The 25937-nt window shown below is 37.7% G+C and overlaps 1 long non-coding RNA gene across 1 annotated transcript in view; it reads left to right on the plus strand.

Moving 5' to 3' along the window:
- LOC106488500 (uncharacterized) overlaps nt 1-25676 on the plus strand; it is a 33976-nt gene extending 8300 nt beyond the window's left edge. Inside the window, exons 2-4 of the long non-coding RNA XR_001293200.1 lie at nt 24685-24767; nt 24875-25039; nt 25505-25676. This is a non-coding gene — a long non-coding RNA (uncharacterized lncRNA). The remainder of the gene's footprint in view (nt 1-24684; nt 24768-24874; nt 25040-25504) is intronic.
- The last annotated feature ends 261 nt before the right edge of the window (nt 25677-25937 follow it).

The following is a 25937-nucleotide window of genomic DNA, read 5'->3' on the forward strand; positions in this document are numbered from 1 at the left end:
AGCAGATCCTGTAGTTATGAAACTATATGGACTATAGCAGCTCGTAGTTTAAGTTCTTTGTTCTATCTGCTCATTTTACAAATTAAAACTGGTAATTGGATATGTCCCATTTCCATGACTGGTTATGTTTCTTATGCACACAATAAAAAGATTCATTAACTAGTGGCAAGGCTAGTCCTTCAGTCTGTGGAAATTCAGCTTTAGGTTCTACCTCTAAATTAGATGGAGCCGGGACTTAAACTTGGCCTTTGCACAGTTTACATAAATGCTTTGGCTATTCGCTGTTTCCCTTCTTGCGGAGGTGTAAGAAATTTCGGAAACATCAGTTTCAGCTTTAGAGAATACAACCAAAATTCCCTTAAGCCAGAGCTAAACATGACACAGCCTGACTTTCACCAAGCAACTTAAAACTGTAGGGTCTGATGCTCCAAAACCTCTACTGTGTTTTCTTTCATGCAAAACCAGGATCAGATGTACTTCCAGTCCTTACTGGCCCATTTCCCAAAGTAGGTGATGAGAGGCAGGCCTGGAAGGAAAGAAAGGTTTGGGCAAATTATTCCACATTATTCCCATTTCTGAACTGTTATAAGTGAAAATTTTTGCCAGCTGGCCCTCAGGTTAATAAGAAACTTTTGTATCTTTATATTTTTTCTTGTGTTTTTAGTTTATAATAGAAGAATTTGGCAGGGGGGAGATTTTTAAGAGTAATGATGTGTGTCTCATTAAAGCTACATAAAATATTATGGTAGTTAATAACACTCGGTATGATCTCAGAAAGTAACTGTGTCAAAGCAAGTGATGTTCCCTGTTTTGGTGTAACAATAATGTTATTTGAAAGATTTTCAGGTTTCTGAAATTGGTACCCCATAAATAAAGTAACAAATAATTTTATAATAAATGATATTTTTCTTGTTTTCCCTGTACTTTTGCTTCACAAGCAGTTTAATTAAATGCCATTTGTCAAAAACCCTTACAAGTAGGGTGTTTCAAAGAAGTTCACATTTGGTGCTCCTCTTGAAACTATATTACAGGCATACAGACAGATCTGTTGGTTCTCATGGGCTAGAGCAAAGGAAAATACACTTAAACAAGAACCCCAGGATTGTATCCACAAAAGATGTAAATTCTAAAAATGGGAAGTAAGCACCTAGATCCAAAACTTCTAAATCACTTTACAGTTACTGCCCAGTTCTCAAAACACTAAAGTATGGAGGAGACTTACTTTTTTCCAGGAAGAAACCTGAAGTTCGGCCTTTGGATATGACCAGAAGTGATGTATCCCACACCACCTTCGGACAAACATGCCTAAGCCCAGTTAGAATTTGCAAACCGATCATTCATCTTCCTTTCTCCCTTGCACATCCTATAGGCAGTCTCTGCACCCTAAGATATTCAGCTGGAAAAAGTGCACCCAGTAACTTCTCTATTGCTTGAGATACAAGACATTAGAGGTCAGCCCTTTCCTCTCCATGAAATGCCAGTCACAGTCTCCCAGATAGTTTTCTGATCACCAGACAAGTAATTCTCAAGCCTTTTGTAACCAAGCATCACATGAGAAAACTGCTATTGCTCTATCCTCTCTGAGCAGCCAGCTCCGCTTCCTTGCTTTCCTCCATCTGCCCAGGGCTGCTTCTGTTTCCTACTCCTCTTCCTCACTGTTCCTTAGACTGAGCAATTAAAATTTACATTAGTACTTTCAAAACACCCGTTTCTGGGAGAACTGGTTTACCTAGATTTTATCTGCCATGTTGGGTGAAAATCATAGCTATTACATGTTCAGGAATTAGGTTTCTTATTCTCACCCATTTAAGCTGCTCCACTTTGCGTGGTAGAATTAAATATTCATGGGACAAGAGAATGTAAGAAAGAGTGGGACCCTGAGGGCATTCACCTGGGAAGGAGAAGAACTGGACTCCAAAGCCTGCTCCAATTAATATTCTAATATTTTTTTCTTAAATTTTCTCTGGTTCAACAAATATTTCCCAGCAAAACTGAGTAGCTCCCTCCGATGTGTTTGAGAAAATCAGAGGCAAAGGTACTTCATATCAGTGATGAGAAACCATTCAGCCAAGGTAGGCCACGTCACTTCTTACATAGTAGGTGCAAAGTTGTTTCTATTAGATTACTCCTCTTCCCTTCTGTGAGAGTGAGCGTACGTGCCACATGGCTAAAAATCACCTTCCAGTAAAAGGGACTACAGAGAGCTCCAGAGAGAAAGGGGATTGACCTCAGGTCAGATGAGTTGTCTCTCAATGAGACAATTGTCTCATTGTCTCAATGGTCTCACACTATCGTCTCCAAGGTGTCCTGGTTTCCTAGGATACTGTCAAATAAGATCCCCAAATATTTCTCTTTTCAAGAAGCAGAATAGGAATTGATCAAAAATAATAGCACAAAAATAACATAAAGAGAAGTAACAGAACACATAAGTAAGTTATGAGACTTCATGAAGCTGTTTATGTTAGTGATTTTGACTAGTCTCAGCAAAACAGCTCAGGAATGCTGCGCTTCCCCATCTGACTGAAGGGTAGTGCAAAAGCTGCTAATACTCTTCCTAACTTTTGCTGCAAACTGAATTACTCCAAAATTATATCCGACATGGGAACATAACTAAGGAATAGGATTCATCTCCATAAAGAATAATTTGCTTTCTGATGGAAACAAAAGGGTAATTGTCTCTACTGGGACTCCAGTATGACGAATGTCTAATAATATATTATTAACAATCCCCATGAGAGTTTTTAAGTAGAAGAATGGTATATAGCTCACTTGGTAAGCAATGTTCTTTTATTGCTTCCCTGGTGTCACAAGAAGTTGTTTTATAAAATTTACGTTAAATTTCATTTTTTATGTTCTCATTGCACACTAGAGATGCTAAAGTTTAATCATTAATACATAGGAAATTTGAAGAATGAAAATAAATCATTGCTTTTAGGAAGAGACAAGTTTAAAAGATATTCACTAGAGACATATATGTTACAATTAGCAAAAAATAATGACACTTATGCCATATTGACTTAATTAACAATATTCATCAGTAAAATTATCTGTAGGATAAATATTCATAACAAATTAATAGGCTGTGAAGGGCTTCAGTATGAAATTATAAAAAGGAAATCTTGCTGGAATATGGGTCACTGCTCAACAGGCAGCACAATGTCTTTTATTACAAAGAAAAAGTACTTATTAGCATGGCCAATACTCATAAAAGGAAGGTTTCCTAAGACAGCAGAACCGGGCTTGTATGTATCACTACTAGCAATACATCCCTGATTCCATTCGTCATGTTAAAAACATTGTTTTCTAAAATCCGATCTTCTTCCTGTGCTTTCTTTTTTATTTTCCCCGTAAAATTTCTTCTTTATGACTAGATATTTTTGTTCAGTTTTAACTGGCTTACAGAACATAAAATTTTGAAGCAAGTCAGAAACAGTAACTTGCATTTTTTGGTTGACCAGTCCCAGCTGACATAACTATTTGGAAATCTAACTGCTTGTCAGATTAACTTAATTAACTGCTCGAAATGTATGTTAAAGGACAACTAGGATCATAACAGCCAAAAAAGTTAGATGTTCCAGAAACTATCTGGAATTTAAAATTATTACAAAATGCCTGTTTGCTCAGCATTACTCTTTGCTAGCATGACTTAGCTGGAGCATGGTGACATGAGAAAGTCTTTTCTGAGACAGACTTCCCATTGGCTATGTTCATCTGGAAACAGCTTTTAAGTAACTAAACTACAGCTCTGAGATCAAGTATTATAAATTTGTAACTAGACTTTACAGTCTCTTGTGTATTTAAACTGTTCCAGATAGTAGATGATACTCTTAAAAGAACTTAAGAGAATTGCTTCCCCTTTCAATCATCAAAACAATTGTATACAGAGTGTTTCAAAATAAGCCCTTAAGGGGAAAAAAAAGGACCTGCAATATTATTGTACAACATGGACTCAATTAGTGAAAAATTGTGATATTTACAAACACTCTTTCTGAGCCAACTTTTCCAACTTTCTCTTGACAAAGTGGGTGGGAAAAGAGAATTATAATTTATTAACTATGTAGTTTTCTGTCTAATTACTACTCACCTTCATGTAAGTTCTCTTCCCTAGCCGTAGATAAAATCAGCTATGCCAAACACTTGTCCAAACTTTTCTTCATTTCTTCAAGCTACGGAAAATCTAAAACCCTAGGTGAATTATTTCTCCACCTCAGTCTTTTTTTATTAGAGTCTTTCTTGGTGTCTAATCTTACTGTGGTTTATATACTCTTTTTTTTTAATTGCTTCCTTCTACATATTTGAAGACTATTATGTCTACCTTCAGTCTTTTTTCCTCTGGATTCAATAGATCAAGTTCTTTCAGCAATTCCCTGCAGATCATTTTTCTGAACTTCTGCCCATACAGCACCAGATAGCACAAAACTACTTTTTACATTTCATGGAAAATATTTCTATTTACTTATTACTGTATGGTATTTGCTTTGTTCATAACAGCATGACAGTGTTACCTTGTGTTCATCTGTGATTTACGGTAACTGTACAGCCTGCTTTGAAGTATTTGTGCTCCTCCCCCATGATATATTTGCACAGCCAGGTATTTCTACCTGAAGGCAGAATTAGGCATTTATCCTATTGAGTTGTAACACATTTTTTCGAGACCATTTATTTGATTTGTCAAGATGATTTTGAATTCTAAAACTGCCTCAAAAAGGCATGCACCTCTTCAATTAAGTCACTGAAGAAAATATTGAACACTCATAGATGCAAGACAGATTCCCATAGATGCCTACCTTATTTAGGTCCTAGTCTGACAATGAACCATGAATGAATGTTCTAGACACATTTTTCCAATCAGCTGTGCAACTGTTTCATCTAGTCCTCATTTTCCTTCCTCATAACAATGCCATGCAATTAGTGTCAAACAAGATGAATGACCTCTCCTGATTCTCACCTCCAAAAAAAATTGCTACCTCGTCAAAGAGGACTATTTTTTTAAAAAAATATTATATTTGGAGATGTCCATTTTAACTGCTACTTATCTCCTTGTTATTTTCTAAGTATATGCTTAGAAATTGTTAATTTATTTGTTTCAGCAGTTTTTGCTGGAATTGAAATTAAATTGAATAGCCTAGAGATCACTAGTTCCTTGTTTTTATTAGGCACACCTGGATGAATTTTTTAACTTATGTAGCTATTCTTTAATCCTTGTTTCCCTTATTGAAGCAGAGAAAACAGTCTTTCACTACTGCAGCTGTACTAATTGTCTGATTACAACTGACTTCTTTAGCAAAAAAAAAAAAAAGAGGAAATCAAACACATGGTAGCATCAACTAACAGCTCTCTGCCCTGCCCCATAAGCAATGTTTCTTCTCTGAGTCACTGTTATGCCTTATGTCTCTTGTTAGCTTCATCTCACTTTCTGCCTTGGACTATTTGACTGTGTCCTTTTATGTCTGTGCTATCATTTGATCCTCATCCTTAGTAGTACCCATTATCACGTACTTTCTATGCTCTTCCTTCTTGTTTTTAGGGTGATTGAAACTTGATTCAACCAAGATAATCTTTCAGTGTGTGTGTGACAACTGATATAACCTTGTCTGGTATAAATGTAAATTGTATGTTTTGTTACAAGACCATAGTTGGGTAACAGCAAGAGAAGCTCCCTGACCTGGCTGCCATCCTTCTGACAAATTTGCACCTCTTCTGGAAAGGAAGAGGGAAGGAGAGTTTGTTCCTCCCCAGGAGCAGCTGAGCTGCGGAGAAGCCCTTGGGAGGCAGCACAGGGCAAGCAGGCAAGCATGGAGAGCAAAGGGAGCATAAGGCATCGAGGAAACCAAGAGTTTCCTGAAAGGAGCAAGGGGCCTGTCTGAAGCAGGATGTAAGTCCAAAGTTAAGACTCAAGTGAAAGAAAGAAGGAACTGTGTGAAGTTTGTGGAAACCCAGGAAGCTATTGAAAGTTGCTGGAATAGGCAGCAAGGCTGAAGGAAAGGACGCACCTTGAAAAGACACAACTGGTAGGGTACTGGTTTGTTTCAAACTTTTATTCCAGTTTCCATTGCCTAGCAGACTTGAGGTTTCCCTTTGTAAATTACTACCTTGTTGAGGTTCCATATTTTGTGTTAAAATAAAACCAAACTTAAGACACTGGTTATACTTGTTCTTATGTAAAGAAAAAGGAGAGACAATTCTACCTCAGGATCCTGGTGAGTTTCAGATTTTCTCACGCCTTATATGGCGACCAAGCCCCAAAAAAGCATGAGGATTCATCATTTGCATTCTTGCAGATTCCTACAGCCGATTGAAGTCACGGCAAGTTCTCCTAAACAAGCACCAAAGAGGAAAGGTTAATCAAAGATTTGAGACATGTTTTGCTGCTCCATTTACAATAAAGGAAATTAGAAAACCTCCAGGAGGTTGACTTAGGAGTCAGAGAACCACACTAAAAGAAAACATTGGAGTCGAAGTGCCTTGACTCCCACAAATGAACTACTGTGCAAGAATCATAAGTGTCTCTAAACCAAATAAACTGCCAAGCAGACAAAGAACTGCAGAGAGAAAAACTGACTATCAAGAAAGTTCCTCCATTTATTGTCTGAGAGTACATTACTACATGATTTTCTGTGCATTAGGAGCAGTTAAAAATTCTGCAAAAACAAGGTGTGGTTTCACTGGTAGAAAGAAGTCAAGGCCAGATCAGGCAGCATTATGAAACCCTTGGCTAGTCTCCATTAATGATGACATACATTAGACTAAATACTATATGAAAGTATCCAAATATAAAAGGCAACTTGAAAGAGAGCTGAAGAAAAAGTCAATAAAATCTTTCTGGAGTTCCCCCTACTGTCTTCAGCAGACAAAAAGGAAAAGGTAGAAAACACTGGAGGTGAGCCAGCAGTTTCATGATGGGTGAGAAAGAAGATTTCTATTAAGTGATGACCATATTTCGATGGGATGGGATGGGATGGGATGCTACATAAACAGCATTGCCTACATTTCACAGGTTCTGAGGAGGAACCTGCGGGATGGGAGAGAGAGATGAGTTCCTGCAGGCTGATACAGCCTGGGCCAGACTTAGGCTTAGAAAATGTTACATATTCCAGCAATCTTTCCTTTGCCTTGAAAATTTGATTCAAATAACTACTGGATCTTTTGTAACAAACCCTGCCAGAGCTGTTCTAAGGTACCCTCCCATCTGTTACAGTCTCAAGTGTATCTCATATTTCTTGGAAATGCAGTATTCTGCAAACCTGTAAATCACATTTTCAACATTTTTGTTCTCACTCATGGTTTCAGATCCTTCAGCAATCAAGACAATTGTTGTCCTTTGAGAGGCCCCTTTCCCCTCTTCTTTAAATGTAGCCAATTCCATCTAGACATCAAAGCCTTATTTATTTTTTTCCTCAGAGTTCTGCAATATTACCAATAAATTAAAGCTCTGTAGAGACTCTTGTTATTCTGTTTGTCTCAGTCCCAACAATGATCTTCTCTGGTCTTTGCTTCTTTCTCCAAACACCACTTTTCGTATCATATATCATTTAGGTTACTTAAGCTGGTCTTTAAGGTCTGTAATGATTGTATCACAGAAAACAGGTGGAGCCCACGTAACAAAAGTGATTTTTGTGCCAAGTCTTCCTGTGTATCAGACAAGCTTTGACTCTGGCTGCTCAGCTCTGAGAGATACTGTTATATCCATTACCCTGTTATGAACTCATGATGGGTAAAGAGTAATCCTTGAACTGAAGCTTGTGCTGTAAGAAGGTCATCATGAATTGATGACCTTTGATGCAGAAAACACAGAAGTCTTAATAAGTAATGTATACACTTAGCACTTCAAAAAGGTTAATTTCCCAAAGGTAAGAGAACTTGCAGATTACATTAGCTTGAAGAAAAATTAAGCAGCAAGTTGTGAGTTCTTCAAGGGTAGGTTGGTAGTGGATAAACCCAGAATTAACATGATATCAGCAGTGCACCAGGATATCTCAGCACTGTTATTGGATTCAAATGATAATTACATTCTGCCCTCTAATTCTTAAATATCTTTCAGCATACTTGAATGGAAATGTCTTTAAGATGCAATCCCCCAATTTCTAAGAGTAAATCGTCATCCAGTGAGACTATTTCTAGTAGGTTCTCATATGGGTCTATATGTGGCCCCAGGCTAGAAATAAGAGCATATTTTACATCTGTATATAGTGTTAATGAGGTGCTGAGACACTCTTTCTAAGTGTAAAAGTATAATGGTAAGGGTAATAAAAAGCTCAGCCTGTCCAGTTTACCAAAAGAAAGACTTTTCTGCTCTCCAGGCACTTTACCAACACTTTCCTAACATCTACTAACAGAACCTACTTTGATTATTTGGCAGTGATAATACTGTAAGTTTGTTAATTGGTCATTCATTACAAGATTATTTAATATTTTTTTCTTTGAGTGCGCTGAACCACAAAAGCCATTAATCATGTTATTTATAGTTATAAGATTCCAACAGAAACAAGCTGTCTGCTGTTGGTATCATTCAAGTATTTGCATATTGCTCAAACCACCAATTAGTCCTTCACAAAAGTACTGCTATCGTTATATTTTTCCCTGTATCTTTTTTTAGTGTTTATCATCCAATGAGAGTCATACTACAACTTCCTTGCTTCTTTTTTAAGTGAAAAGGTGAATCTCTCCTCTACATGTCACTGGTCTGGCTGCAACTTCCTGTTGTGCTCCAGACCTTATCCTTAACTACTTATAGGTGTTCCAGTATACAGGATATTAGTATCTCATTTTATTTTATGAAGCATATATAGGTATGCTTCATATATATACATATATGTATGTACATGTACATATACAGGCATACCTCAGAGATATTGCAGGTTTGGTTCCAGACCACCACAATAAAGCATGTACCACAATAAAGCGAGTCACACGAATTTTTTGGTTTCCCAAAAAATGTTTACACTATACTGTAGTCTATTAAGTGTGCAATAACATCATGTCTAAAAAAACCCTAAAATACATATCTTAATTAAAAAATACTTTATTGCTAAAAAATGCTAACCATCATCTGAGCCTTCAGCGAGTCGTAACCTTTTTGCTGATGGAGGGTCTCGCCTCAATGTTGATGGCTGCTGACTGATCAGGGTGGTGGTTGCTGAAGGTTGGGGTGGCTGTGGCAATTTCTTAAAACAAGACAGCAGTGAAGTTTGCCGCCTCGATTGACTCTTCCTTTCACAAAGGATTTCTCTGTAGCATGTGATGCTGTTTGATAGCATTTTACCCACAAGAGAACTTCTTTCAAAATTGCAGTCAGTCCTCTCAAACCCTGCTGCTGCTTTATCAACTAAGTTTATGTAATATTCTAAATCCTTTGTTGTCATTTCAACAATGGTCAAGGCATCTTCACCAGGAGCAGATTCCATCTCAAGAAACCACTTTCTTTGCTCATCGTAAGAAGCAACTCCTCATCCGTTCAAGTTTTATCATGAGATTGCAGCAATTCAGTCACATCTTCAGGTTCCACTTCTAATTCTAGTTCTCTTGCTATTTCCACCTCCTCTGCAGTTGCTTCCTCCACTGGAGTCTTGAACCCCTCCAAGTCATCCATGAGTGTTGGAATCAACTTCTTCCAAACCTTTGTTAATGTTGATATTTTGACCTCTTCCCATGAATCACGAATGTTCTTAATGGCATCTAGAATGGTGAATCCTTTCCAGAAGGTTTTCAATTTACTTTGCCCAGATCCATCAGAAGAATCACTATCTGTGGCAGCTATAGCCTTACGAAATGTATTTCTTAAATAATAAGATTTGAAAGTTGAAATTACTCCTTGATCCATGGGCTGCAGAATGGATGTTGTGTTAGCAGGCATGAAAACAACATTAATCTCGTTGTACATCTCCATCAGAGTTCTTGGGTGACCAGGTGCATTGTCAATGAGCAGTAATATTTTGAAAGAAATCTTTTTTTCTGAGCAGTAGGTCTCAACAGTGGGTTTAAAACATTCAGTAAACCATGTTGTAAACAGGTGTGCTGTCATCCAGGCTTTGCTGTTGCATTTATAGAGCACAGGCAGAGTAGATTGAGCATAACTCTTAAGGGCCCTAGGATTTTTGGAACGGTGAATGGGCAGTGGCTTCAACTTAAAGTCACCAGCTGCATTAGCCCCTAACAAGAGAGTCAGCCTGTCCTTTGAAGTCAGGCACTTTCTCCTCTCTAGCTATCAAAGTCCTAGATGGCATCTTCTTCCAATATAAAGCTGCTTCATCTACATTGAAAATCTGTTGTTTAGTGTAGCCACCTTCATCCATTACCTTAGCTAGATCTTCTGGATAACTTGCTGCAGCTTCTACATCAGCACTTGCTGCTTCACCTTGCACTTTTATGTTATGGAGACGGCTTCTTTCCTTAAACCTCATGAACCAACCTCTGCTAGCTTCAAACTTTTCTTCTGCAGCTTCCTCACCTCTCTCAGCCTTCACAGAATTGAAGAGAGTTTGGGCCTTGCTCTGGATGAGGCTTTGGCTTAAGCGAATGTTGTGGCTGGTTTGATCTATCCAGACCACTAAAACTTTCTCCATATCAGCAATAAGGCTGTTTGGCTTTCCTATCATTCGTGTGTTCACTGGAGTAGCACTTTGAATTTCCTTCAAGAACTTTTCCTTTGCCTTCACAACTTGGCTAACTGCTTGGCGCAAGAGGCCAAGCTTTCAGCCTGTCTTGGTTTTTGACATGCCTTCCTCACTAAGCTTCATCATTTCTAGCTTTTGATTTAAAGTGAGAGATGTGTGACTCTTCCTTTCACTTGAACACTTAGAGGCCATTGTAGGGTTATTAACTGCCCTAACTTCAATGTTGTTGTGTCTCAGGGAATAGGGAGGCCTGAGGAGAGGGAGAGAGACAGGGGAACAGCTGGTTGGTGGAGCAATCAGAACACACATAACATTTATCGATTAAGTTTGCCGTCTTATATGGGCACGGGTCGTGGCGCCCCAAAACAATTACAATAGTAACATCACTGATCACTGATCACAGATCACCATAACAGATATAATAATAATGAAAAAGTTTGTGATATTGCAAGAATTACCAAAATGTGACACAGAGACATGAAGTGAGCACATGCTTTTGGAAAAATGGTGCCAATAGATTTGCTCAACGCAGGGTTGCCGCAAACCTTCAATTTATAAAAAACCACAATATTTGCGAAGTGCAATAAAGTGAGGTATGCCTGTATAGAAAAACAGGTATATATGAGTAGACTTCATTTTTGAAGTCTGTACCTGAATTCACTATATATCCAGAGAACCTGCTCTTAAATGATTTGGAAAAATATTGTGCATATTCAAAATATTTATAGTAGAAATCGAACAAACACTTCCTGCAGAACAGTAAATCATAAGCAACTTTAGATAAAGATATATGCATAGCTTTAGTCTTTAAAACCTATTCATACAGTCCTAACAGATGCATTTTAATATTTTTTTTCAGTATTCTTATAAGTGCACTTGGCACAAAAGAAATCATATAATCTTTCAATTTTGCAAACTATTGCAGTCTAAACAGACTGAATTGAAATCTCTTGTCTCCCAAGCTAGCAATTATAGAGAAAGGGAGAAAATAAACAAAATATTAGCTAGTATAAACAAGCATATGAAGGTTGCTGCCAGAGCAACATTTTTTTCTGTTTTAAACTTCCTCCCACACCAGTCATAATGCCAGAAGACATTTTCCAAAGAATATTAAACACTGTTGAAAATAACTCAAAGGATGAGATGGTTTTGATACATAGAATCACAGAATGGTTGAGGTTGGCAGGGATCTCTGAAGATCATGTAGTCCAGCCTCCTCAAACCAGGGCCAGCTACAGCAGGTTGCTCACAGTTGTGTCCAGTCAGACTTTGAATGCCTCTGAAGACAGGAACTCCATGACCCCTCTGGGCAAGTTGTCGCAGTGTTTGATCACTCTCACCATAAAAAAGTTTCTTCTGCTGTTAAAGTGGAATTTCCTGTATTTCAATTTGTCCCCATTGCCCCTTGTCTGATCACTGGACACCACTGAGAAAAGTCTGGCTCTATCTTCTTTACTTCCCCCATAAGGTATTTAAACACTTTGACAAGATCCCCCTGAGCCTTCTCTTCTCCAGACTGAACAGTTCCAGCTCAGCCTCTCCCTGTATGTCAAGTGCTCCAGTTTCGTCATTATCTTTGTGGCCCTTTGCTGGACTCGCTCCAGTAACTCCATGTCTCTCTCGTACTGGGGAGGTCAGCACTGAACCCAGCACTCCAGCTGTGTCCTCACCAGTGCTGAGTAGAGGGGAAGGATCACCGCCCTCGACCTGCTGGCAATGTTCTTCCTCGTGCAGCCCAAGAGGCTGTTGGCCCTCTTTACCGCAAGGGCACATTGCTGGCTGATGGTCACCTTGTCCACCAGGAAGACCAGCATGCTCAGCATTGTCAAGAAACTGAGGCAGAAATCAGCATGGAAGTTGCTTTTTATCTTTCTTATATTTTTATATCTACCTAGAGAGACAGAGATACAGAGATAGATAGACTTTTATATGCTGCTTAAAGTAAGGCATAAATTTCATTTAAAATATTTTTCAAACTCCGAATCAATTTTTATTAACATTCACATGTCTTTGTAGGCTAAACTTGTGATCCTCAAGTTTGCTCAGAGGAGGCCTAGAAAAAGTGTGGTTAACCTAGCACTGTCCTATAGAGTCCCATTTTTGAGAAGGTGTATCAGGCAGAGTACCTTGGGAGTACACTGGAGATGTTTGCTGGAATCTAGCAAGTGACCCCTAAGAGTCCAAATACACAGAGCCAGGGGATACACTTGAGTGAAAGAGTGCCATTCCTGATCATTGCAATGGCTTGTTCTTTGTCCTTGACAAAAATAGTCTTGTGTTGCTCAGAATGACAGAAAAAAAATACCAGTTCAAAAATAATTTCCCCAGTCTGTTTCTCTGTCCTTGTCACATCTCTGTTTGTATGCTTCTACCAACTATTCCTTCCTTTTTTCTCTTGAAAGTAGCTATTTATGTAGCAGTAGAAAAGCTTAAGTCTTCATTTTCAAGACAATGATGGTCTATTCCCCTCTTCTCATTCAATCTTAAAAGATCAGTTCTTACCTTCATTCAGCACAGTAAGGCCAGTTTAGAACCTCTGTAAATATACACAAAACTACTTTCTTTTTCCCCTTTAAATTTCTCCTTTAAAGTCTCCATTGCATTGATGTCCACAACACCACTGATTTGTCAGGATTGATCTCGTCTATCTGCTCCAGTGCTTAGAGAGTCACTACCTTCAAAAGTGCCAATATTTTTACTCTGTATTTGTGCATTATTTAAAGTCAATCCTGATCTGTCACTAGTTTGCCTAAGCTGTAGACCATTAAAATCATGATTAATAACTTTGTTAGTCTGCTTGCAGAATTTAGCTGAATGCCCAAACTCATGGAGCACTTCAGCAGTGATGGTGCATGGCTGAGAAAAGACCACCTTAAGATTGATGTATTATAATATCCAGCAGAAGAAAAAGCACATATAACAGAAAAAGTTGGTGACAAACAGAATTGCTACAAAGTAGTTATTTCCTTTCCATTTCTAGTCTATTATTTCTGTTATTTATGAGAGTTATTGTCAAAAACAGTAAGGGTCAGAGCCTGCCAAGATTTATACCCATAAGTAGAGCAAGCAGTCCCACGAACATCAAATATCTTAATTGCTTATAGTTAGAATATACCAAAACTGAACAGGACAATAATTAGTTCATGTAATCTAAATGTCCCTTTCATATGCACTTAGAATTGTTTTATGTCTTAATTATTAGAAAATAAAATAGAAATGACAGCAACTTATTTATAGGTTAGTCTGTGGTTTTAGGCTGATGGGAAAAGCCTCATATTATGCTCCAGATGGGTTTTATCTTAAATGAGGACTCAGAAGCTAAACATAAAAAAGTATTTTAACACAAAGAGTATTTATCTGTGGCAGACGATATGACCCACAGCATTTGAACTGCTGTTCAAGGATCAGATAGTCATAAAGTTTTTTTCTCTACCTAATTCATTTTTGATGACAATCAGTGTGTTCTTTTGAAGACAAAGTCTTGATGTACTAATAAACAGCAGACGACTCTAACAAAATGCTTCATTTTTCTCATCAGAGCTACTTAGGTTGGGCAGAGTCTCACACTGGTGTGTCCAAACAGTTTTGAACTGCACGCCACTGCTGTGCAACATCTGTTTGCACTTGACCGTGTGAGACGAGCAGGCATGTTGTGGTCAGGCTAGCTGTGGAATCTGCAGCCCATGTCAGACCCTTCAGGATGCCATAAGCAGCTGGTTATTCTAGTTGCTAAGAAATGCAGATCATTCATGCTTGAAATAGCCAAAACTCACAACTTATTTGGGGTTCACAGTTGTCTAAAAAAATTAAACCAAACCCAGATTACTTCTGCCTTAGGTTGGTTGTTCTTGTGGCTCAGCACTGCACAATTTTACACGTCTTTTAAGTGTTATTTGCCTGTGATCAGCACACTAAAACATGGGTTTTTTTCCCTAATGAATTCCCTTTCTGTCAAAAAATCCTTCCTCCAAGCTTGATAATATCTAGTGCAGGTGATTATCCATCCTTTTCTCCAAGACATATTGTTGTCTGTGTCTGTCCAAGACAGAATATGCCCATATCCTGATAGATAAACATTTTAAGGCAGGCAAGAAATAAAAATAAATCAATTTTAAAATTGTTCCTAGGAGATACTTGTTCCAGGAGATCTTAATTATCATATTGCCTATTTACCATTTAACTATTTACCATTATTCCGAATATCACAATAGACCAATTTCTCTCCACTAATCAAATAATTTAGTTATAATTAACTTCAGGAATTCAAATTAATCTACCTATTCTTTTGGACACAAATTTTCTACATGACCAGCAGGTGATTTGGGCATGTTCAAAGAAAGGAACAACTGTTTAAACCAAGTCTGTCAGTGCAGAAAGTATTTTTGATGCATTGTGAAGGATTTTTGGCCAGAATATCCCAGCTGACAACTAGCCTCAAGTAATCAATTTAGGGACATCTGCTAAAGGAAAGAAAAGAATCCATTTTTGTTGACATTGTTATCATTCAAAAAATGAATATCTGCTTACCACAAGAAGTGAACAAATGATAGTCAGAACACTTTTCAAAGGGCATAAAGCTTCGGTTCAGGATTCATTTTACACAACTTGTTATATATTTTAAAAAGGACAGAAAAGCAGGCATTTTATATATATGTATATATATAAAAATATATGTGCATATCTGTATATATACATATTCTGAACATTTATCTTGCTGCTTCAACAAATACTCGTGATCTCTAAATTCTATGTGTATATTTGAGAGGACCCTCCAATGCTACTGAGTGAGCCACTCAAAACACAGAGAACAGAAGATGCGATAAAACCTGAAAATCTCAAAGCACTTTATTTTGAATTTTCTTACTGGCAATTACTAAAGGAGGTTGCATACATTTAATGGTAATTTTGGAATGAAATCTGAAATGAAAAAAGGGAAAAGGGAATGTTACTGGATTTACCTTCATTTTCTGGTGGATGTTTGAAGAGACAAACAATTTAGAGTGGTTATATATACTTTAGCTTTGGAAGGTGTCCTTCCTTCAGGGTAAGAAAAGTCTGACCACTATCTGATCAATTTCCCAATTTTTTTAATGAAATAATGCTAAGTCTGTAAGTGAATAGCAGTATCTCTTGTGCTCACCCACTTGTAGCACCAAGATGAATATTAACTAAGAAAAGATTGTGCAGATTTATATATTTTACCCTCTTACATACTCTGATAAACTCTTAAACGCAAATATTTAAAGGATCTTACTGCTTGCTGAATGTTCTTAAACGGAAATAAACAGAGCAGCTTTTACACCACTTGGTCGCGTTTGCCCGCAGCAGTAAGTGCTCAGTCTTCATGTCTAGAAAGCAAGGGGACTTTCTGAGAACATTTAATGCCACTGCCTGACCGTGTGTGGGGGGTGCTGGCATACGTCAGGACAGGAGGGGTGGAACCGCCTCCACAAGGGTTGTTGCCTCAATCCCTGCGCATCATAAAAGGGGAAAAGCTACCTGGACATCAGAAAGAAGGGGAAAGGGCTTCTAAGCCTCTGCTTACACACAGATTGGCTATTTTGCCCTCACAATTTCAAGAAGCAGGTATCCACCCATCCACCTGTAAAAGCGAAGTCACCAGGAGAGATTTTAGTCCATCAACAGCATTTGGTTACAGGTAATTATACAAATCAAAAAAGAAATTGCCTGGGAGAAGCAAAATTAGCCAAGAACCAGTCTTACTTTTGTCTTTATATCAACAGGCAGGACACCAACACTAAAGATAAAGTTTGCATGGATGTTTGTTGAAACTAAGAGGCATACCGGTGTGGTAGGATGGCTAAGGTTCACCCTTGAAAGTAACAGAGGTGGCAGCAGTTTGCGGTAAGCTGAGCCATAGGAAAGAGACAGTTTAGGCCTGGAAAACTTGGAAAGCTTTTCTTGAGGATGAGCTGGGGAGGAAAGTTGAACTTTAAAGAAAAGAAAAAAGTATAGCCAAGAGATTAGATCTGTTTAGGGATCCCCATATGGTTACAGCAATGGGTGCCATAGCATGCCGTGTACAAGACATACTAAATATCCAGGGTGTTAGACATGTGAAATGCACAAATGCTCTTGCGCTCTGTTTGTGTTGCATCATCATTTCTTGTAGTGAGATCCAAGATGTCACTGCCATGATGCAATAGCCTTAGTGTGTGAAATGCGTGCTTTAGGAAGCATTGAATTAGACATGTTGAATCAACACAAAAGAGTGTACAGTACAAGCAAAACTTTGCCTCCTTTTCACATCCATATTCGACAACCTCTGCTTGCAGAGACAGGATGTTAGATGTTGGTTTTAATCTAACATCCCCAAGAAATTTATTTTCAAATCAATGTGACTTGTGCTCCTGAAATCTGTTAGGTGAATAGCTTCAGAAAAAGTTATTTTTCTCTCAGTGGAGCAGGCATCCTATAAATCTTATCTCATATCTAATTCTTAAAAAAATTCTGGCAATATAAACCATAAGATCTCTTTTAATGTATTCTGACTTTTACCTAGCACAGAGAAGTTGCGTATTTCTAAATGATGCCTTTGCATATAAATACAGATCTACTTTACTAAATAGGTCTCTTTTTTAGAAATGTTCCTTCTTTTTACAGTAGAATATTTTGGACTATCTTTTTGCATTTATAAATTTTAAATACACTGGAAAATGTGAACTCTTAGAGAGACAATCTACTGAATAGCTCACTAGCAAATTTGTGTGATAGATGCCTGATGTTTTATTAGAAAAGAGCAATATTATTCCTATTTTCTGAAAAATACACCCATGCCTTGGGCAGACCACCATTTTTGTGTCATAAAGATTTAGGCCCTTACTGGAAGCATGTGATTTGTTAAGTTAGAGTTTTCTCTGACCACTCTGGTTATTCTCATTCTCTAAACACAACAGCTTCCCTGTATAAACACTAAAATGTACATTTAATTTATGACTACTTGGAGACTCAGAATTTACTGGATTTATGGAAGGGAAGAATAAAAACTGTTGTCATCTGTGTGGATCAAAGCATTTCTTTGTTAGTAGGATGTGTGCAAAGAACAGTAACAGTGACAAAATTGTATGTTCAGAGCAAGTCCTATAGAGATTTCAAGCTGCAGAGGTATTTGGAGGTGAGGAAAAAGGACATGACAGAAAGAAAAACTGTAAGCTGATTTAACTTTTTAAATATAGACTAAAAATTACGCAGAAGATAAGAGATTCTTTTTGTTTTCCTCTATAGGATTTTCACACTGACAGCTGTACTTGTTTTCTAGGTCCTGAATATACATTCCATGTTGCCAAGAGCTCCATAGCATCCAAAATATATTAAAGATGAGATATTTCTGCATTATATTTTTCTCAAATAAGACATGAGTATGGTTAACTAATATATACACCTGATCTGAATTTTCATTTCTTTCAAGGGGATTTGCATCAGGACCTCAGTGAAATGAGTTCCTTAATATCTGCTTCTGATTTTCCATATGCAATGCAATTCACTACAAAATAGCTAGTGGAGTCTTTAAAATATCATTGATATGCAACATGTAAATATGAACTACTAAAAGACTAGTTTTATAATGCAACCCATAATATAGTTTGGCTATGCCTTCAGCATGGGACGTGGAAGAGTTTCCCAGGTGCAGGGTCTTGGTGCATGTCCCAGGTGCATCCTTCCCACTGCACATGGAGAAGGATTTAGATTTGCAACATTTCCCCCATTTCCACAGAAAGGAAACCCATGGTGCAGTAGCCCCTCGCACATTCAAACAGAATAAGCAAAGCACTAGAGCTGCATGACATGCTATGAAATACATCTGTCCTAGAAGGCATACTTTTTGTGCAAGTTATAGTTGCAACCTATAGTTGCACAGCATGTCAGTTAATGTCAAAAGAGGGAGGCAGTTGCTACTAGCAGAAGGCACAGAATTTATTAGTTCTTTTAATTCATGGAAATCAGTAAAAAACCTGATATCTTACTGACGCTATGGCTTATTTTTTTCAGCATCTCTGAAAAATAAGGCTAACTGCTTAGGTTCTTAGATACTGCACCATGGACTAGATCCACAAAAGAATTTCCTTTTAGTCCCTTTGGTTTCCTACTTGCAGAGGAAACTGCTGGTTAAAGAAAGAGATTCACATAAGTGAGCAAACTGAGCAGGGAGAAAAACAGCATAGACAAAAGTCCTGTCTCTTGAAGGTTGTTGGTTATCTTAGCACCAGGCTGGAAGATGATATCCACTTCCCCTCAGGAAGGCAATAATCCTGCCTGGAGTCATTCATCTTACTCTTTATCATGTGGGAAAGAGAAAGGAAAGCATTGTGTTTTATCCAACAGCTCAGTGGAAAGAAAGTCAACAACGAAGAGCTGGGGAGAGAATTTTTAAATTCTCTCTCTCCCCAATTTGCAAGAGTTATTTTACTCCTGGCCTTGATGCTATCATATTCCTGGTGAATGCTATAAGCAGGGCAGTAAGGACTCATTTTCCACTCTTTTTACTAATATCCAGTTTCTTCAACAAAATAGAACAAGTCTCAATGGGAGAAAATTGATCTGTTATGTCCAATAATCTATGAGCTAAGTTCACTTTCCTGGATATGGGAACTCAGGTTCATGTTCTCCAAATTAGGCACAGTGAAGATTTAAAATCAAATGTCTGACTTACTAAGTAATATGCAAACCAGAAGATACTGGGTAAGCTGTCTTTCACTATACATTCCTGTCTTCTGTATGTGACCCAGCCCTGGAGCCTGAACAGAATAAAACAACCAGCTACTAGTAATATGCCATAATTTGATAAATATTACTAACAACAAGTTAGAAAGTTATACACATTCAGACACACACTCATGCATACACCATTTTATATAAGGATTATACTATCTATATATTCTCTTACTATTGTTCTGAAATTTGAATTTCAATGGTCCAGAGAAATATGGAAACCTTAAAGTAGGATTGTCTGCATGACCAAGTCAAGAATGTATTAAAGCTATCTTGAACCACACTTGGAAAAGCATTGGTAAGATACCATGTCTTCAAAGAGCACTAATCTGTATCTGAAGAAAAAATATACTTTGCCACAGATAAACAGCTTGTTTGAGAAAATATATGATGCACAGATGAACAGGTTGTCTGAAAATGTATGGTTCACAGACAAGCAGGTTATCTCAGAAAGTATTTATTGATGAATGGTCCCCAGAATGAGTGTGTTATAAAAGCAAAGAAAACAGGAGTCTTCTGTGGGAAAACCAATTAACCTTAGGGATCACATAACTTACGATGAATCATCCAAGGTGAACACAGCTAACAGGAAAGGTGGAGCTGCCCCTACAGTGTGCGCATAAGATGGTAACAAACACCACCGAAGTATCCCTTCAGAAGCTTCACATCACGCTGACTTCCTGCACAGTAGCACCATGCATGTAAGGACTGTCTAATCGTTACAGAGAAGAAATGCACTGTTGTTGTTCGTGTTTGGTCTGGCATCCCGCTCTTGAGACATGGCTGTAATTTGGATGCAACAGGCTTATGGGACCAGGCACTTGATGTTAAAGATGAGACCCAAGTTTAGGAATCCCACTGTATCACAGATATTATCCCAGCCAGCTGCTGGTGCTCCTTGTGGCAGCTGAAGTTCTCTGAGCACTTTACATGCAGACACTTGGGAATTCTAGATGCTGCAATATATATTAAATTTTGCACATAGGTACTTAAGGTAGAAGCTAAGCACTTAAGCCGCTCTGTGGCTCCAGCCTAGAGGACTAACTCTGGTGGCATGCTCTGAAAAATCTTGTGTTACATTTTCAAAGGAATAACTGACAATCACAAGAACATCATGAAAACTGCTGCAGGTTTCATCTCCTCAGGAAAACCACACTACAGCATGTTCACTGTATACTTATGTAAACCCCACAGCTGTCCATGTTTTATAATATAGGGATGTTTTTAGACAGTCCTCCATCCAAGCTAGCTCTGAATACATGGTCGTACACAGGAAATGGCATAGTCCTACTACTGTGATATTCTGCCTGGGCCATAGTACATTATTTCTCAGCCAAACTATTTTCCTTGGATGAAAAGAAACACTAGACTGCTTTGCTATGTAGACCAACACATAGACCCTCCCTAGACATCAGAGTACTACAGTACAGTAGTACAGTACAAAGCATCCTTCGGAGGGAGAAGGGCCCTTATTTAAAACAAAACCCCAATACACCAACCACTTGGTAAGGATTAGCATTTGTCACCCACCTTTGAATTGTGTAAGCACATGATTTCTCCTCTGTTCGAGTGCTGTTAGACCAGTTAGAGAAAATAAACCTTTCATTTTGTTTTTCAGCTTGCAATATTAATCATCAGTTAATCTCGTGATAGAGGTTCTCAAACTTGCATTATCATGTCCTGTGAAAAGTCAAACAGTGGTCCAGATCTCCAAAACTTGGCCTATGTGTTCATCTACACAGCAAAGCAGAACACCACAGAGATATCCAGGCTAGCTCAGAGTGGTCTTATGCAAGCACTGCTAGAGAGTTGCACACATCTCTATGGCGTTTCATCCAAGGAAAATAGTCTTGGATGTCTTCAGATGGTGCTGTGTTGCAGTACTTAAAGATAGCCCCTATTAAACAACTTCACAAATAATCTCTTTGGTTTGTGTAACTATTTTTCAGGTGCTAACATGTGCCATCTTTTGGATATCCTACAACTTAGTGGTTGCATCTGCAAAGCCCTGAAGGCAACTGAGATTGTGAATGTAAATATTAACACTTGTGATGATTCAGGTATTAGGTTTCTTAGAGGTTGCATGCAAGTGATAGCCTGTATAGATCTACTTTATGCAGTAAGGCATGGATGGAGGACTGTCTAAAAACATCCCTATATTATAAAACATGGACAGCTGTGGGGTTTACATAAGTATACAGTGAACATGCTGTAGTGTGGTTTTCCTGGGGAGATGAAACCTGCAGCAGTTTTCATGATGTTCTTGTGATTGTCAGTTATTCCTTTGAAAATGTAACACAAGATTTTTCAGAGCATGCCACCAGAGTTAGTCCTCTAGGCTGGAGCCACAGAGCGGCTTAAGTGCTTAGCTTCTACCTTAGGCCTAAATGATTACAAGGATAAATTTTTGCATGAGGCTTGTGGTAGGCTTAGAAAAATCACCTCTGTTTTCATTATTGACTAGAAGTATACTAATGCAAAACCAGATAAGTGATAATTTATAACAGCTTTTAAAACCCAAGTTTACTTAGGGATATGGCTTAATATCAGTCACATTTCTTCTTAACAGTAATTTAAAGAACTTGAAAAGGCACAAGAGATGTAGTAGCCCTAAAGAACGGCAGAGACTGAGGTGGAAGGTGGAGAAAGATTGAGGTGGATAAGAACATACCACAAGAAAATCTAGGAGATAGTCTCCAGGGAGAAGTTCATTTATCCTATCCAACTAAACTGCTAAAAGAGAAAAGGCATTTTGGCCTGGGATCCTGTCTTGGGGGTAGGGAGGGGAAGAGGCATGTTTTAGGAAATAGTTTTGGCTAGTAGGTAACTTTAAAAATGTAAGGTTCTGTTGTCTGTTGTCTTCCAGAAGGAAATAAGGAGTTTTCTGGGGCCAAGAAAGGAAAGGAATGGCTTCTTTCCAGTTCACTTTCTCTAATATCTTGGTTGTGTTAAGAAGTTAAAGACATCACTTTCTCTCTTTCAGCCTGCGCCTAATGTCCTTTGCCCCTGAATAGTTTGAAGGGCATTCATAAATCACTTTTGGAGGCCATCTTAACAGGTATAGGAGATAGGAAAAAAGAAGATAGAAGCAGACTTTTGTATCATCTGATATGAAAGAGCTTTCACTCTTGTCCTAATAACCTTGTAATTAAAAAAAGCAACATGCTGTCATCTTTTATTTAGGAGGGTGCTGGGCTGTCTGTCTAGCTCTGAGAAATATTTTTTTGAAGGTTGTTTGTCTGGATGGAAAACCGAATCTGAAATGGTTCAAATTCGACAGAAAAAAAACCTACCTACTTTATTTTGTAATAGATCTCTGATTTCTTTAAAGGGCTGTAATAGCTGGTTTCCATGCATGGGAACCAATATATGTGTCCACAGCCATTTTCAAGCAACTAAGAAAGAGCACAGAATGAATCCTCAAACAAAATGTCAGTTCCTTCTTTTCCAAATAATGTGTATTCTTAAATTTCAGCTAAGATTTTATTCATTTTTTATTTCTTAATTTTTTAAGGCTAAGAGACATCAGAATTTTCTCAGATGCAAAATGGTTAATAAACCTGCTGACTAATGACTAGCAATCACTATTCCCAACTTGACATCCAATCCCCAAGAAGACCCTGTAATCCCAGGAGAAAAGGTCCTGTAGTCCTGACACCAGAAACCAGAGACCGAAATCATCTTCCTGTTAGAGGACTAAAGCAGAACAGTGGTTTAATCTTTTCTATAATACTTCAAATGACTGGGCATAAAATACATGTATCTTTTCTTGCTGATAAAATAAATTCTGAAATTTTTCAAAGTACAAATGCTTATGGGGAACTTATTACTACATAAGGCTGTGTAATTTAATGTTTGTCACTCTGTAGTATTTATCTGTATATTATGTGTATGCAGTAGCTATTAAACAAGGCTGGGTATATCCACAAAATCTTGTCATCCCAAAGTTGGACCAGTTACACTGAGCAAAAGAATAACTAATATTACTTTTTCTAATGAGGTTTTAAGAAATATTCTTCTGTCTGAGCAAATACAAAAAGCAGATTTATGATGAAATCCTTAAAAGGTAGGTCAGATTTCAGGCTTCTAAAAGAGTCTTGTATCCTACTAAAGAAAACAAATGAAAACATTGGTGAACTCACTCAATCTCTCATTACAAAATAATGTTTGTATTTATACATATACATACATATATAACAAAAATATAGTTCCTTACTTAAATGATCTAGCATTGCAAGTACTCTCGAATCATATCACAATGAGCAATGAACACAACTCAAGGAAACTGCAAGCTACATATCTTCTTGCATTTTTTACAGTTCTTGCACAGCCTGGGAAAATGCACGCTACTACACCCTGATAACCATATGCTGCTACTAAACCACAGCCACTATATGTTCCCTAATCTCTGGCACTGGGCATCATTCCCTGCAAATCTTTTCTTCACAGTCTGCCTCATCTGACCCACAAGCTCCACAAACTCTGGTTTTCATTGTCTGATCTGATTTTATCAGGCTTAACTAGTGCTATGACAAATGTGGGCAATTTTTTTCTTATTAGTCATACAAAAGATATAGGCAACATGCAGTAGTCTCTCATGATATTTCAGTGTGAAAGCAATGGCTTCTTAATATCTTGGTTTTTTTAATATCCATGTCTCACATCCAAATGGCAAAACATGTAACATGAAACTGAACCTGGTGCACCTTTTACTCTATTTGGAGGTCTAACTGCATATCAGATTGCTAAATTAAATGTAGTATCCCTTATAATCTTTCACTCACTGATCTGAATTCTTAGTTTGCTCCAGTGTGTTTTTGGACTAGGACAGAAATGGGAAAGAAATGATTCAGTATTTTAGATGTCAGAACTGACTTTGTGACATTGTGTGGTGGCTTTAGATGTAACTTCTTTGCTTTTCCTCCTGTTCTTTCTCAAGTTTTTCACATCTTATTGCAATAACCCAACATGATCAATACCTCAGAGTATAGCTTTCTTTTTGTTGTTCTCTTTATGTAAATACCATCCCATAGTTTTCTACTAGTACTGGTCCTTGTGATGTTTTCTAGGTAACAAATAAAAAGGATTTGGTCATATTATGGAATGTTATTCAATTCCTGTCTTCAGGTCAAACCAATTAATTTTACTTTAGCCTTGTATAATTTTGACTCCTACAGAAGGCACGGATAGTAAATGATTGTTTTTCCAAACCTTTCTAGATATAATTTTGCTTCTTCTTAAACTGGAAGTTTTCTGACTTGGATGCGATGCTCTAAAAGATGATGCATAACAATATTTTACAAAGGTGTTGATAATATGTTTACACATTAATTTTTTACAGACAGCAAAAGGAACCATCAGGGACCATGGATGTGTAGCCATGTCTTCAGCCATTTTCCAGACTTCTAGTCACATTAGAAACTTGTGAGATATCTGCATGACTGCCTTTTCATTTTATTTGAATTTTGTTTGTATGTTATTGACTTAGCCTTACTATTTAACTATGATGTCCTCGCTTCATCTTTGGCTAGGTCTCTTCTGCTTTCTTTATTTCCCATGAGAAGTTTTGAAACGACTAGATCACAGACGGACTTCACCGTTTCTTATGGATAGTTGAAGGATGTCCAAAAGATCCTTCAACTGTCAGCTTGAAGGATGGCTGAAATCCACTTCTCAGCCAAGGAAAAGTAGACAAAGTATTTTATAAGCTATACCATATCCTTTTCTCTTTACATTGATAGAATGAAAAAGGTCGCTTTTGCATTGATGTTCCCATAGTTTGTCTTGGGCTAAATAAGTTGACAAAAATAAGTGGGGATCACTGCTGTGAGCAGTGCTGATCTTTGCTGCAAGTAATATTTGTACTTACATCAAATAAAGCAGCCAGTTTGTCCTTTAGTTGTGAGAATCCCAAAATGCTGTATTCCGGAATAATGCAGAGCTTCTAAATCTTCACACTTCCATTTTTGTATTTCAGTCTGGCTGCGCAATGACTTAGGGAAGGTTTGTTTGATAGTTCTGCAAAATATTCTGAAACAAAATATTTGACAATATCTATCCATATTGTTAAGTGGGAAAAAACGTTTGATTGAATAGCATAACGAATCCCCATCTCAGATGAAAATTCCTCATTCTGTTCTGCATTATCTCTCAAAAAACAGAGACTTCCTTCAGCTCAAGCATTCTTCATTGGACAGCTCTGATAATACATCACCCAGCCATAATATAGTCTTCTCATCAAACAGAGGGTTATTAAAGATCCGGTGCTTGTCTTTTTCTTCTGACAGAAGATCCCAGAAAAGAGGAATCTATAGTCAAATGCTGAATTTGGTTATAAATAAAGGATTTGAAAAGCAGTTCTCCATTCTTGACAGATCTGTTGATTTTCTGAATTTTTGACAGGTCCGTATGGCAGATGTGCTCAGCAGTACTGTGGGATCTGCTTTTAGCTACTTACAGATTTTTGGAAACAGTTGTTTCTGCTAAGTTATTCAATTTAGAACTGGAAACTCACATTTTATAATAAAACTTGATGACATCTGTCACAGCTTGATTACTCATGCTGAAGTAGTACCTAAAGTCCCTAAGTCTGAT

Source organism: Apteryx mantelli, chromosome 1 (genome assembly GCF_036417845.1).
Source record: "Apteryx mantelli isolate bAptMan1 chromosome 1, bAptMan1.hap1, whole genome shotgun sequence".
In the NCBI taxonomy this organism is placed as follows: Eukaryota; Metazoa; Chordata; class Aves; order Apterygiformes; family Apterygidae; genus Apteryx; species Apteryx mantelli.